Source organism: Amblyraja radiata, chromosome 4 (genome assembly GCF_010909765.2).
Source record: "Amblyraja radiata isolate CabotCenter1 chromosome 4, sAmbRad1.1.pri, whole genome shotgun sequence".
Classification (NCBI taxonomy): Eukaryota; Metazoa; Chordata; class Chondrichthyes; order Rajiformes; family Rajidae; genus Amblyraja; species Amblyraja radiata.
This window is the reverse complement of record NC_045959.1, coordinates 117,395,371-117,411,822: the sequence shown is the minus strand read 5'-3', so window position 1 is coordinate 117,411,822 and position 16,452 is coordinate 117,395,371. Positions and strand designations below refer to the sequence as shown.

At 38.5% G+C, this 16,452-nt stretch overlaps 1 non-coding gene across 1 annotated transcript; it reads left to right on the top strand.

The window, feature by feature from the left end:
• The first annotated feature begins 16,074 nt into the window (after positions 1 to 16,074).
• trnam-cau lies at positions 16,075 to 16,147 on the top strand. The gene has a single exon. It is a non-coding gene; the product is annotated as a tRNA-Met (tRNA).
• The last annotated feature ends 305 nt before the right edge of the window (positions 16,148 to 16,452 follow it).

Genomic DNA, 16,452 nt, shown 5'->3' with positions numbered 1-16,452 from the left:
GAGGAGCCTTCAAGACAACATGAGATGTTCCCATATTGTGTGAAAATATTTACGTCATTCACCCCTGAACCTCGATAAGAACACCACCTGCACATCTTAATTAAATTAGAGAAAAACGGAAAAGAGGTCGGGCATTTACACTTTTAAGGCTCTGTGTGTGTCGAAGCTTCGTGTGTGTGATGCCGCACCGCTGACCCCCCCACCACCACCCCCACGCGTTGCCGAGACGGACCCGACTTCGACGACTTCAAGATACGATATTTTAAGACGGCAGGGACCCGACTTCGACGACCAAATCTCCCCTGGGGGCTACAGGTAGGGAACGGTCTTTATGCACTTTTCCAACTCTGTGTGTGGGGGTGGTAGTGTGTGTGAGGCCCCCCCCCCCCCCCCCCCTTTGGGGGCTATTGGGGGCCGCAGGACCGCCCACGTCTTTTCCACTTCGTCAGAGATTTCGCTTTTCTTTCTAAGTATGCGCTTCTCATTTCATTCCATCGTGTTTAAGCGCACGTTTTTAATGGATAACATACACCCCCCCCCCCCCCCCCCCCCCAATACTTCAAAACTAAACTGGCTTATCACCCACACAAGCCCCGATGCTCAAAGACATCGTTGCCATAGTTACCGTACAGAGAATAGCCTGTGAGCCGAGGAGCTTTCAAAACAACATGAGATGTTCACATATTATGTAAAAATATTAACGTGTTTCAGACCCCTGAAACTCGATATGAACAACACATGCACAACTTAATTAAATTAGAGAAGAACGAACAATATGTCGAGATTTTAATATTCCAATCAATGCACGTTTGACATTGAGTTGTCTGCCAGTTGGCCAATCACGCGCTTTGTTTCAGGCCAGCACACAAAATGGCTGAGAGGGCTTCACAGATGCCTGTTTTACTGGAGATTCAAATGTGTTGTTCTGTGGAATAAATGTCATGGAAACTTGCATCAGCTTCATTGTATTTAGTGCAAAAAACATAAAAAAAGACAGAAGAAAGTGCTGCGAAGTGGATAAAGATGCAAGAGAACAAGGTCCATGCTGATGTGCTGGAACACAAATGAACCCATGAATCACCTACCTGAAAGGAAAGACTAAAGGCCGGAATTTATGAACATCTAACTGTATGGACTTTAATTAATCTAATTGCACCCTTTATAACGTTAATAGATTCATTCATTCATTCATTCATTCCTTATTCATTCACTCACTCACTCACTTACTCAGACATTCATTCATGAAATTGAGGGCCTGAACTATAACGCGGTGAATTGAACATTGTCACTAATGCCAGCCTGTTGTACAGTTATTATTCTATAACAGATAATCTCGGAGCTTCATGCGAAAACATGCAGGGACAAAATGCTCCGATCGCGTAACTTACGAACTCGCGGCAAATAGCAATCAATTTCACTCCCTTTTTCTCCCGTTATCATGGTCCGAAAACGAGCAGACTAACAATACTGACGACCACCCACCCCCCCCCCCCCCCCCCCCCCTGCCCGGCCACAGATATGATCCTCGCCTCCACGATCGCCAATCGGCCGCTTATTAATTGAGACCGCTTCTTCACTTTACCGCGAGTACCGGTAGGTTTTCACAGGAAGCACCGAGCTTATTTCTTAACGACTAATTACTCTACAACACGCTGGCATTAGTGACACTGTTTACTTTACTGCAATAGCTTAGACCCCCACACCCCTCTCCACCTCCGATCCCACACCCCCCCTCCCTCCACACTCTTCCCCCTCTCCCTCCTCATCTTTGTGTGTGACGACAAACGCACCACCCCCCCCCCCCCCCCTTTGGTGCAGGAGGCGCGCGCACAGCATCTTGAACGCTCAGCAAATGTTTGAATTCTTCACTAACCGTCATTCTGACTTTGCTTGTGAAGACAGGAGTCGTGGATTGCATTTGTCTGACAATAATAATCAGCTTTATTTTTATTGGATAGAATTTATTTGTTTCACATCAACCTGATCATTATATAAATCTTAAAAAGTCAATTTAATTTACAAGCTTATTTTTAAAAAAAAATATTTTATTGCATTTCATTGTTATTTTCTTTATTTTTATCAATTTGAATTTACTAATTTAACTGTTCATTATAAATCTTCAGGAGTGCATTTCATTTTTAACATTAACATTTTATTGTTAAATTCAATATTTGTATTTCATTGAATTGATTTATTTCTCACTTAACATTACTTTTAAAGACTAATAATTTCAACACCCCTCCCTCCCCCTCCACCTCCGATCCCACACCCCCCCTCCCTCCACACTTTTCCCCCTCTCCCTCCTCATCTTTGTGTGTGACGACAAACGCACCACCCCCACCCCCCCCCCCTTTGGTGCAGGAGGCGCGCACACATCATCTTGAACGCTCAGCGATTGTTTGAATTCTTCACTAACCGTCATTCTTACTTTGCTTGTGAAGACAGGAGTCGTGGATTGCATTTGTGACGATAAAAATCAGCTTTATTTTTATTGGATTGAATTTATTTGTATCACATCAACCTGCTCATTATATAAATCTTAAAAATTCCATTTAATTTACAAGCTTATTTTTTAAAGAATAACATTTTATTGCATTTCATTGTAATTTTCTTTATTTTTATCAATTTGATTTTTCTCATTTAACTGTTCATTATAAATCTTCAAGAGTGCATTTCATTTTTAACATTAACATTTTATTGTTAAATTCTATATTTTTATTTCATTGCTTTGATTTATTTCTCACTTAACATTACTTTTAAAAACTGATAATTTCAACACCCCTCCCTCCCTCTCTCCCCCCTCCCCTCCCCCTCTTCCTCCCCTGCCTCTGAAAAAACGTTTTACTAACGTTAAATATTCCACGTTTGTTTCATCTTTACCATTTTGAAATTTCTAGATTCTAAAAGCTTGCCTTTGAAAACTAAAATCATTGAAATTTCACTTTGTCATCGTTGACTTTTTTAAAAGAAGATAAGTTGTGAGGTCGGGTGCATAGTGTGAAGACGCTCTGATCTGTTTGTGGAGGCGCAGGCATAGAGAAGAGTGCATTTCATTTAAACGAATAATTTTATAACATTACCATTTGATTGCATTTCATTGTAAAATTCATTGTTTGTTTTTCATTGAATTGATTTACTTCTCACTTAATATTACTGCATTTTAACACATACTTTTAATTTCACAAACTGTTTAACAAAAAAATAATTGCTGACTTTTCATTGACAACTTAGATTCAAATTGATTGTTTTTTCACTGTCATCGTTGACTATTTTTTAAATTTTTTACACAAAATATTTTGACATAAACTTTTTATACGTTAAATTTACCCAATTTGAAAAATCTTTATCATTTTGAGAATACAGACTTCTTGACTATTGTCTTTAATTCATAAAGACTGTTTTCTAACATTAAAATTAACCCATTTGTTACATCTTTACAATTTTGAGATTAACGATTGTCTTTCATTGAAAACATTTTATTGGTTTTTATTTGACGTTTAAATTGATAACATATTTAAAAAGACATTTCATTGTAATTGGCAACAGGTTTCATTGTGATTGATTTCATTCTAGAGGAAAGGAACAATTTTCAAGAAATTGATCTGTTTTCTTTGACAACTGAGATTTCAACAAAATTTCTTTGTGATTTATTTCATTTGATCTCATATCTACCATTTTGAATAAATTCATCTGAGAGTGTGTTTCGGCTTTTTAAAATTCGGAAAAATTCCATTTTGTATAACTTATTACAGTCTTCATTGCCAACAGAGATTCTGTTTTCAAATCATGCCAAGAGGAAAGAATAAACATACAGGGCGGTCGTGTGATGAGAAAAAGAAACATCGAGAAGTAATGAGGAGGAGAAAGGAACAACTGACTCAGCAAGAAACAACACAAAATCTCCGAGATAATCCAGAAATAAACAAGGAGAAAAGGGCACAACAGACACAGCCAGAAACATCTCACTGTCTCCAAGATAGTCAGGGTACACAGCGGGAGAGAAGTGCACATGAGACGAACCAGGAGAGAAGGGCACAAGAGACACAGCCTGAAACATCTCAGTGTCTAGAAGATAGACAGGGGAGACAGCGGGAGAGAAGTGTACATGAGATGCAGCAAAAAACAACTCAACATCTCAGAAATAAACGAGAGAGGGAGCAGGAGAGAACAACTCAAGAGACAGAGCCAGAAAGAAGTCAACGTCTCAGAAATAAACGAGAGAATGAGCAGGAGAGAAGGACTCGAGAGACAGAGCCAAAAAGAAGTCAACGTCTCATCAATAAACAAGAGTTGGAGCAGGAGAGAAGAACACAAGAGACAGAGCCAGAAATAAGTCAACGTCTCAGAAATAAACGAGAGAGGGAGCAGGAGAGAAGGACTCGAGAGGCAGAGCAAAAAAAAGTCAACGTCTCAGAAATAAACGAGAGAGGGAGCAGGAGATAAGGACTCGAGAGACAGAGCCAAAAAGATGTCAACGTCTCAGAAATAAACGAGAGAGGGAGCAGGAGAGAAGGACTCGAGAGACAGAGCCAAAAAGAAGTCAACGTCTCAGAAATAAACGAGAGAGGGAGCAGGAGATAAGGACTCGAGAGACAGAGCCAAAAAGAGGTCAACGTCTCAGAAATAAACGAGAGAGGGAGCAGGAGAGAAGAACTCCAGAGACAGAGCAAGAAAAAAGTCAACGTCTCAGAAATAAACAAGAGAGGGACCTGGAGAGAATAACTCAAGAGACAGAGCCAGAAACAAGTCAGCGTCTCAGAAATAAACGAGAGAGGGAGCAGGAGAGAAGAACTCAAGAAATGCATCAAGAAACATCTCAACATCTTGAGGAACATCAAGAAATAATACAAATGAGAAGGGATTCAGAGATGGGAAATGAAAGAACTGGAAGGCTGGATGAACAACGAAATGCACGACTAAAAAGGAGAAATATTAATGCTGATGTTGGTCAAATGATCCATGTTTGCCTTCATTGTCGAGCTCAACACTTCTCAGCAGAAACGACCAACTTTTGCTGCATGAAGGGTAAGGTCAAGATTGCACCTCTGAAAACACTCCCGAATGCACTCATTAATTTGTATACAGGTGACACGCCACAAGCACATGAGTTCCAAAAGAATATTAGACAATACAATTGTCTCTTTCAATTCACGTCATTTGGTGCCAAGGAAGTGATGTCACATGGATGGAATCCTTCAGTGATCATTCAAGGCCAGATTCATCATTTCATTGGTTCTTTGATGCCTGACCAAGATCAACAAAATAAATTCTTACAAATCTATTTCATGGACCCGCAAGATAGCATTGGGTTGCGAATGAGTATACTCCAAGATGCTGGTATTCAAAGGGACACTGTTGAAACGCTTGAAAACATGATAAGACTAAACAACCCTTACATTCATTCACTTGTGATGGCGATGGAGAGAATTAGAGATTTACCGGAGGCATCAATCGTTATTGATCCCAATTATCGGCCACCTTTCCAACATGAACGGAGGTTTAACACGCAAACTGCAAATGAAGTTGCCGTCCTCATAGCAAACAGTAATGAGCCTGTGGCAACATCACGCCACATTGTCTTGAGAAGTAGAGGAAGAGGAGGAGCAGAAGGAGGTCTGCAAATCATTTCAGAGTCCCATAGGTCTTATGACAGTTTTCAATACATCCTTTTCTTTCCACTTGGTGATGACGGATGGCATTCACAACTCCAAATGAGTACCGGCAGAAAATTGACACTAATGCGATATTATGCATATAGGATCATGAATCGTGACAATGAATTCAACCAGCTTTTGAGAGGAGGACGACTCTTCCAACAATATCTTGTAGATATGGCGGCTAAAATTGAAGGTGATAGACTGAATTATATTCGCATGAATCAGGTATCGTTGAGGTCAACGACGTACAAAGGACTGACGGATGCATTACATGATGATGATAACTTGGAAAACATTGGAAGGCGCATCATCCTCTCTTCAACATTTGTCGGTGGTCCCAGATATATGATGGGACGATGCCAGGACGCCATGATGTATGTTCGGAAGTATGGTACTGCTGCATTCTTCATTACAATGACCTGCAATCCAAATTGGAGCGAGATCCGACAGTGCCTCTTTCCAAATCAGCAGCCGTCTGATAGACCGGAATTAATAGCAAGAGTATTCGAGCTGAAAAGAAAAATATTCATGAAGACCGTCACTGGACCAGATGGCTTCTTTGGAAACTGTATTGCTTTCATCTTGACTATGGAATATCAGAAGAGAGGCCTGCCTCATTTCCATTGTCTGCTTTGGCTTGATGAAGCGAGTAAGCCAAGACCTCAACAATATGAAAGATTTGTGCAAGCTGAAATTCCAGACCCACAAGCAGATCCTGAGCTGCATAAATTGGTACTCAAGCACATGATCCATGGACCGTTCTGCAAGGCCACATCTCGATGTTGGAAGGAAGGAAGATGCACCAAGAGATTCCCAAAGCCATTTGTCGAAAGCACAATGTATGGAGATGATTCGTATCCTCTGTACAGGAGAAGATCTCCCGCAATGGGAGGATTTCAGGGACATCAAGAAGGACGTTCGTTAAAGACTATTACTTCTAATTGGGTTGTGCCCTATAATGCAGAACTATTGAAGGCTTTCAAATGTCACCTCAACGTCGAAATATGCTGCTCTGTACAGTCAATCAAATACGTCATCAAGTACACCTTGAAGGGATGTGATCAGGCAGCTTTTGGAATTAACGTAAATGACGAGATTAAACAGTACCTGAATGGAAGATACATTGGTCCTTCAGAGGCAGGGGCATCAGTCCTTGGATTTCTTACTCATGAGAGACACCCCCCTGTCATTCGACTTGATATACATCTACCAGACCAACAACAAGTATTTTTTGATGCTGCTCAGCAAGGGATGAATGATGGAATTGCGAGAACCACTTTGACTGAATTTGTTCGATTGAGTTCTGAAGATCCGTTTGCAAGAACACTATTGTACGTTGATGTACCTCGATTTTATACATGGAGCAGCAAGAGATGGCAAAGAAGGAAGGTTGGAAAGAGTGTGGATAACTTCCCAGGTATTTTTGAAGTCAACGTTCTTGGACGAATACATGTCATTTCTCCAAAACTAGGTGACCTCTTCTACATGAGACTGCTTCTGCATCACGTGAAAGGACCAGTGTCTTTCGAGTCCTTGAAGACACATAATGGAGTAATTCTTCCTTCCTTCAAAGACGTCTGCAGAGAAAGAGGTTTGTTGGAAGCTGACGACCATTGGCAACAAACAATGGAAGATGCTGAAATGACAAGACTCCCCAGGGCAATCAGGGATTTGTTTGTTGTTCTGCTGACAAATACTGACATCAATGATCCTCTACAATTATGGGATCGCTTCAAGAATTGCATGTCTGAGGATTACCTTGAAAGCGAGCGAAGAAGAAAAAGTGGTCAGAATATCACAATTGATGACAGACATCATGATCAGGCTCTCTTTTATATTCAGGACAAGCTTGAGAATTGCAACACCACACTGGAAAATTTTACCTTGCCCCGACCAAGAAATGAAAGGATGGACATTGATGGTGAAAATGTTGATTTACTTAATGAATTGAATTACAATAGATCAGAACAACAGCGATTTGTTGATGAGAATGAGCCTCTGCTGAATGCTGAGCAGAGAGAAGTTTATGACCATGTGTGCGACTACTTGCAGAGGGATCTATCTTCAATGATTTTCATTGACTCACCAGGAGGAACAGGAAAAACATTTATCATAAATTTGATCCTCTCCACGGTTAGAGCTCAAGGTCAAATTGCCATTGCTGTAGCATCGTCTGGTATTGCAGCCACATTAATGCCTGGTGGAAGAACTGCACATTCACGATTCAAGATACCTATCCATGTGACGGAGGATTCAACATGCAACATCAACAGCAACTCTAAAACGGGAGATTTCTTCAGGAGAGTGAAGCTCATTGTTTGGGATGAGTGTCCAATGATTAGGAGGGAGTGCTTTGAAGCGGTGGACAGAACTCTTCAAGATGTATGCCGCAAAAAGGATCATTTTGGCGGAATTCTTACCATTTGTTGTGGTGATTTTAGACAACTCCTTCCTGTAGTGAAGATGGGAAGTGATATTGATGTTCAAAACGCCTGCATCAAGACATCGTACTTGTGGCGGACTTTCACAAAGTTTGAATTGAAGAGAAATATGCGATTGAGCGAAGGAAAGGGCGAGTATTCTAAATTTTTGTTGGATGTAGGAGAGGACAAGATTGCAAAGAATGAAGACAATGAAATTAACATTCCAGAAGACATGGTTCTCTCAGCAAGAACACTGGATGACTGCATTGATTATATCTATCCAACATTTGACCACCCTGCAACATTATTCTCTAACAATTGTATCTTGGTTCCTCACAATGATACGATGAGAAGAATCAATTCTGCGTGTGTCAGACGCTTCCCTGGAACCATGAGGGAGTACTATTCTTTCAATTCTGTCACTGACGGAACAAATTCAACTCACTTCCCAACGGAATTCCTCGATTCAGTCGAGATTTGTGGTTTACCACCACACAAATTGGAGTTGAAGAAAGGATCTCCAATTGTTTTAATCAGAAACTTGCAACCCCCAAAGCTATGCAATGGAACGAGGTTGATTGTAGAACAGCTACACAATAATCTCATAGTTGCTAGAATCAACATGGGGGCCTACAAAGAAGATATTGTTCTAATTCCTAGGATGAAGATCAATTTGACAGAAGATGAAAACATTCCCATTAGGCGGAGCCAATTCCCTATTCTGTCGAGTTTTGCAATGACAATTCATAAGGCACAAGGACAAACCATGGAGAAGGTCTTGATATACCTTGAGAAACCAGTATTTCAACATGGCCAACTATATGTAGCTCTTAGCAGAGGAAAGGTGAAGGAACAAGTAAAAGTGTTCCTGAAAGATGGGACATCAACCAGGAATGTTGTGATTAAACAAATGCTTTGTTGAGAAATGACTGCTGCATTAAGTGCTCAAATTTTCCTAAAGTCAATGAAAGTAGGCAAAACTGAAGGCAAAAAGCGATGCAGGAAGGAACTGAATGTCCAGAGTTTCGACACTTTTGATTATTGCTCCTCAGTTCAACAAGGGATGTTTAACACAGGAATCGCATTTCTGCACACAAAAGTTTAAAATGCTGCCTCAGAAAAAGCTTCAAGGACACATTAAGTGACATGTAAAATCTTAACAGTTGTATTTGATTTTTGGATCGAAAGTTGCTGGAGCTGTTCTCATGCTTCACGATAAAGCTTGCAGATGGATTATTTGCTGCAGGATATAAAACTACAGGCTTGCACATCTAGGGTATATGTATCAGGTACAGTTCAATTGTTGAGTCAATTATTGAGTAAATGATGATTGACGAGATATTGATGTTTGAGGATTTGGTGTTGGTAATGGCATTGCGTATCAAGGTTATGTGGTTAATTTCTGCCTTGTAGGAAATTATCGTTACCTTTTCTGTTGTTTGACATGAGTGTTACTTTCCACTTTGGTCTATTGTCGAGTTATTTTGTTTGTAAGGATTGACTGCATTTTCCCAGGAGTTGCAGTGGAATTGAAAATTCTGTAACCATCAGTGAAAATCAACTTCAGATCTTAAGATGGATGAAAGGTCAGTATTTGAGATTATTTCAGACCCGTGCATTGTTTTTTTTTATCCATGATACAAATTTACTTCAGTTTTATCAGAATGCCCTAATACCATTCAAATGCTGCCTTTTTGTCTAGAGCTGTCACTGTCGCCTCATTTCTGGATCCGAGATATTTAGACTGAACGTCTTTGGGATCTGCGAGAAATAAATGAAGGACAGTAGGGAACAAGCAACACAACAAGAAATTGATAGAAAACACCGAAATTGGTATATGATACAAAAACTCTTCTTTATTTGTATGTTGATGGATTGACAGATAGAATTTTATAAATATCTACATTGAAATAAATATCTCCTTTTTTTAAATTCATGCCCAGAAGCAGGAGCAAACAAGTTGCATGATGGTGAATGGACACTGTAAAGAGATGTTGAGAAGCAGCATGGAGCAGAAGTGAACAAGAGACAGAACAAGAAAGGACTGAACCTCTTGAGGAGCTTCAAAAATTATTGGAAGTTTGCATGGAACAAGAGACACAACAATAAGCTTCCAAATTAAATACAAAATGGTACATAATTGTGTAATGTTTTTTTTTTAAATTATAGGTAAATGAATTTATATACATAATTGTCTTAAGAAGTTTATAAATGTCTACAATAGATGAAATTACCTTTACAAATTTATGAATATCTACATCGTGATAAATATCTTTCTCTTTTTTTTTCATCATGCAAAGAGATGGGAGCAATCGAGTTGCTGGATGTTCAAGGAACAACACAAAGCAACGTTGAGAAGCAGTAATGAGCAGAACAGCACAAGAGACGAGAGGAAGTTGCCAAAATACAGCCAGATCGGTACACGGTAGTACAATGTTTATAGAAGTTTCTCACCCCTCCCCCCCCCCCCCAAAAACGCCGTTGGGGAAACAGACCCAACGGGTCTGCACTTGGTCTAGTATCTAATAAAACTACTACCTGGAGATTTAACCCTCAGATATTAAAGGACAATGACTGTTGTAAATATGTGATGGATCAGATTAAATTATTTTTTGAAACTAATGATAATCCTGAAACTTCTCCATCACTATTTTGGGACACATTTAAGGCATTCATGCGTGGCGCAATAATATCCGCACAAGCACATCTCAATAAAGAAAATCGAAAAATAGAACAAAATATAGAAAATGAGATAAAACGTCTAGATAATGAAAATATAAAACAGCCTTCCAAAGAGTTAAGTAATAAAATTGCATCAGTAAAATATAGATTAAATAAAATATATTCTAATCAAGTGATTAAACTTTTTCAACAAACTAAGCAAGTGTATTTTGAATTTGGAGATAAGCCACAAAAATTACTAGCACGACAGCTTAGAAAATTAGAAGATGAGAAGATGATACACGGAATTAGATCTGAGTATGGAAATATATTAATTACTCCAAAAGATATTAATGATAGATTTTTACAATATTATAAAAATCTTTATTCGTCAAAACTAACAGGACAAACAGATAGTATGGAAATATTTTTACAAGAATGTCAAATCAATAGCTTAGATCAGGAAGGTAGAGAATTGTTAAATGCTGAAATAACAGTAAAAGATATTATAGAATCAATTAGTTCGCTTAAGAACGGAAAAGCAGCGGGCCCAGATGGCCTGAGTGCAGAATTTTATAAAAAATTTCAAGATCTGATTTCCCCAAGATTACAAATAATGTATAGATATGCATATGACCAAGGAAAATTACCAGAATCTTTAAATGAATCCACAATTACACTCATCCCTAAAGTAGATAAGGATTTGGAAGATCCTGGATCATATAGAGCGATTGCCCTTTTAAATACAGACCAAAAAATATTAACTAAGGTCTTATCTAGGAGATTAAGTTTAGTGATCTCTAAATTAATACATTATGATCAAACAGGTTTTATCCCAAAACGTTACTCATCCCATAATCTCAGACGTTTGTTTAATATTATATATTCAAAAAGAATACGAGATACGGAACTAGCGGTTATATCACTAGATGCAGAAAAAGCGTTTGATCAGGTGGAATGGATGTATTTATTTAATATAATGGAAAAGTTTCAATTGGGGGATAGATTTTGTAAATGGGTAAGAATTTTATACTCGAATCCTATGGCAAGAATTTTGACTAACCAAATTTTATCAGCCAAATTCAAACTCTCTAGGGGATGCAGACAGGGATGTCCGTTATCACCCTTATTGTTCGCATTGGTGATAGAACCATTGGCGGAAAAAATTAGATCTGAACCTGAAATATATGGCTATAATACTGATACAACAATTAATAAAATTTCTTTATATGCAGATGATGTTTTGATTTATATTACAAAACCGGAAATTAGTATTCCCAACCTGCTAAACATTATAACTAAGTTTGGTGCATTTTCTGGGTATAGGATTAATTGGGATAAAAGCGAGATTATGCCAATAACAGGAATAAATCTTAATACATTACAACAATACCCATTAAAAGTAGTTACAGACAAACTTAAATATTTAGGGATTAACGTAACTAAAACTCATAACTCATTAATAAAATCCAACTATCCTCAACTATTAGATAAACTTAGAAAAAATATTTTATATTGGAAAACACTGCCTATATCCATGATTGGTAGAATAAGTGCCATAAAGATGGTATTTCTACCGCAGTTGTTATATTTGTTTCAGGCTATTCCTTTTTTTCTTCCGAAAACTTTTTTTTAAAAAATTGATAATATTGTCAATAGCTTTATTTGGGATTATAAAAATCACAGAATAAATAAAAAACATCTATGCAAAGCTAAGATAAATGGAGGATTAGCACTTCCAAACTTTTTATATTATTTTTGGGCTGTTCAGATTAAGAATATGAATTTCTGGTGGGTAAATATGGATCATGAACCGACATGGTTAAATATAGAAAAGGAGGACTGTCTACCTTTCAATGTAGGTTCGATAATTTTTGCACCAACGGAAGTACAAAAAAAATATTATAAAGACAACCTAATAATATATAATAATAGACGTATTTGGAAACAAATAGTTAAGACTCTACACTTGGATAATCTCTCATTTAGATTACCAATTATGAATAATCCATCGTTTAAACCTGCTATATTAGATGGGGGGTTTAAACAATGGGATGATTTAGGAATTACAAGGATAGAACATCTGTATAGAAAAGGAAAATTTCTTTTATTCCAGGAGTTACAAGATATTTATGGATTGTCTCCACAACATTTGTTTAGGTATTTACAAATTAGAGATTATATTAAATCCAATACACAAGATTATAAAAATAAAGAAGCAGGATTGTTAGATGAACTGTTTAATTTATATCCAAATACAGAAAAATTAATAGCCTATATATATAACATCATTTTGGATAAGGAGAATCCAATAACGGAAGTATATCGTCAAGCATGGGAAAATGAAATGGGATTGGCTATAACAAAAGAAAACTGGGAAGAAAGTCTACAACGAATACACCGGTGTTCATTAAACGCCAGACATATACTGATACAATTTAAAGTATTATATAGGTTACATTATTCGAAAACTAAATTAAATAGTATTTTTCCGAATCTCTCCGCTATTTGTGATAAGTGCAAGAAAGCAGAGGCAAATTTAATACATAGTTTCGTTACATGTCCTAAATTGAATTATTACTGGACAGAAATCTTTAAAGTTATTTCTGAAGTCATCAAAGTTAAATTGGACCCTAACCCAAAGCTAATAATATTTGGAATTCCGGATTTACATCTATCACTTACAGTAAATCAAAGAAATTTCTTTGATTACTGTTTAATAATTGGGAAAAAAATCATATTGAAATTTTGGAAGGGAACATTATCCCCCACAACCAAAATGTGGGCAACAGAGATGATGGAGACGTTACATCTGGAAAGAATTAGATTTGTCCTATTGGACAAGTATAATTCTTTTGAACAGATATGGTCTCCATATATACAGTATTTAGAGAAGTAGCTGTTCTTGGCAACACAGCTCGACGTGCACCCTGCGGGATTTGGTGAGAATAATTCATTTTTATATTGGAATTACATATATGTCTTTATTGATACTATCACTTGTAGTAGTGTTATTAATAATACATATTGTGGTTACTAAAAATGTTTTTTTTTTTTTTTTTTTTTTTTTTTTTTTCCGTTTCTCTTTTCTTTCTTATATATAATCAAATTATTATTTAATCACTCTCTTAATGATTTATTCTTTCTCTATTCTTTCTCTATCATTATTTCTAAAAAAACAGTAGATAAGTATTACTAGTGTTTTACTTAATGCAAATTGAATTAATTTGATATAAAGTTGTTTGAAGCATTGTAATTGATTACCTTTAATAAAAAAATATATTAAAATAGATTTCCACCATCACCAGTATTTGGTATTCAAAGCTGCTGCTGCTTCCCCAATCGAGATGTTATACCCTGTTGAGAGAACTGAATGGTAAAAAAGTATATAACAATTTATTGCAGTTGGTACTGCGAGTCTCATGAACTTATTGTGGGGACCCACAGCCCCATTTATATCAACGGGTCGATGGTTGAAAGGGTCAAGAGCTTCAAATTCCTGGGCGTGCACATCTCTGAAGATCTTTCCTGGTCCGAGAACACTAATGCAATCATCAAAAAAGCACATCAGCGCCTCTACTTCCTGAGAAGATTACGGAGAGTCGGATTGTCAAGGAAGACTCTCTCTAACTTCTACAGGTGCACAGTCGAGAGCATGCTGACCGGTTGCATCGTGGCTTGGTTCGGCAATTTGAGCGCCCTGGAAAGGAAAAGACTACAAAAAGTAGTAAACACTGCCCAGTCCATCATCGGCTCTGACCTTCCTTCCATCGAGGGGATCTATCGCAGTCGCTGCCTCAAAAAGGCTGGCAGTATCATGAAAGACCCACACCATCCTGGCCACACACTCATCTCCCTGCTACCTTCAGGTAGAAGGTACAGGAGCCTGAAGACTGCAACAACCAGGTTCAGGAATAGTTACTTCCCCTCAGCCATCAGGCTATTAAACCTGGCTCGGACAAAACTCTGATTATTACCAACCACTTTCTGTTATTTGCACTATCAGTTTATTTATTCATGTGTGTATATATTTATATCATGGTATATGGACACATTTATCTGTTTTGTAGTAAATGCCTACTATTTTCTGTGTGCTTAAGCAAAGCAAGAATTTTATTGTCCTATACAGGGACACATGACAATAAACTAACTTGAACTTGAACTTGAAGGCCCCAAGTTCAATTATCAGAGAAGGCATTGCTGCTTACACTTTTATGCCTCTATTCCCTCACTCTTATAAGCAGGATTTATATATCTTGCAAACTGCATCCCAATAAATTATTTGTTGCCCCTCATTATCTCTGCAAGATACTCTACAGTGAGATTGGGTGGAAAGCTTGCTGAAGACTGCCATAATTCTGCTGCTTGTCCACTTCCTGGGACATGGCCAATGCTTTGCTGCCATTGACTACACCCAAACAGAGCCCTGATCTTCAGCAGCACAGAGATCTGGAGGCAAAAGGTGTGGGAGCGAATCCAAACTTGTGCAGGTGAGATGAGTGAGGGACCTGCAGACGATGACATGCTGAGTGTGAATGTACAGCAGAGAGCTCTTTCTGATTGACAGATAACTTAAAATGGCTTCTAAGTGGGGGTGAGACTCTTAACATGAGTCCATTCTGGACAGTGACATTTATTGTGGAAGACAATCTACCAAGCACAGACTGCATACTGAGACCTGAAGAGATGTCCCAGCTCTTACTGGTATCCAGTTGGCCTCCGCAAGGAAAAGGACCCAACTTGAATCCCTTGCTGTATCATCAAGGTGAGTCGGTCCTAAACTTGTTCCAGCAACCAGCTTATGCACCTTGGGTAATGGAACAACATTCTTCCATTCTGACCTTGGCTGGGACAACATTGGGCATCATCAGTTGAAGAGTCATCCAGCCCTTGGCATCAATTGATCCGCTCCTCCATGGTCAATGTCCTTTCCCCCCATAGTGTACAGCGTTATGCATATTTTACTGACAGGAAGAAAGGAAAAGAAAGGCAGCTATTTTGTTCAAAGGTCCCAATTGACTTGCCACTTCAGTTGTTTTCACAGAGCCCAGTTGTCGTACCTTCACAACAAACCAGCTCCTATTTCGTGACTCTTTGCTGCTCACCTACTGCTGCTCCCAGCCTGGTGTACCAGCTGATGCTGCCACACTGTGGCATCAGGAACCAGAGATTCTGTTCACAGCTAGAGAAACTGATGCAAAGGGTAATGAATCTGACCAGCGACCAGAAATTGCAGGATTATCTCCACACTGGAAAATCTACTTGCACCCATGTGTTTGATCCCATCATGTGCACTGATTGGTCAGGGGATCGGGATGTTATCAGCCGTAAGTGCCTTCTTAGCGCAGTAGGCAGCGCGTCAGTCTCATAATCTGAAGGTCCTGAGTTCAATCCTCAGAGAAGGCAATTATTGTTCTATTTTAATGGTTTCTGTTCCCTCACACCTATAAGCAAAACATTTGACAAGTCTTATGTCCCCCGCAGCAGAGTAAATATTTTGTTGCCCCTCATCCTCACTCAATATCATGCAGATATCAAGCAAAAGTTTGGATTGCAAACTCAAAGGTGGACTTCATAATATTGCAGCTCGATCGAAGAGAGGAATGGAGAATAGAAACTCTTAGCCCACACTCTCTTCACCTGTTGAACACTCGAGGCCATCAGTGAATAATCCCACACCTGTTATGCTTTTCCTATTGTTTACCTTGCAG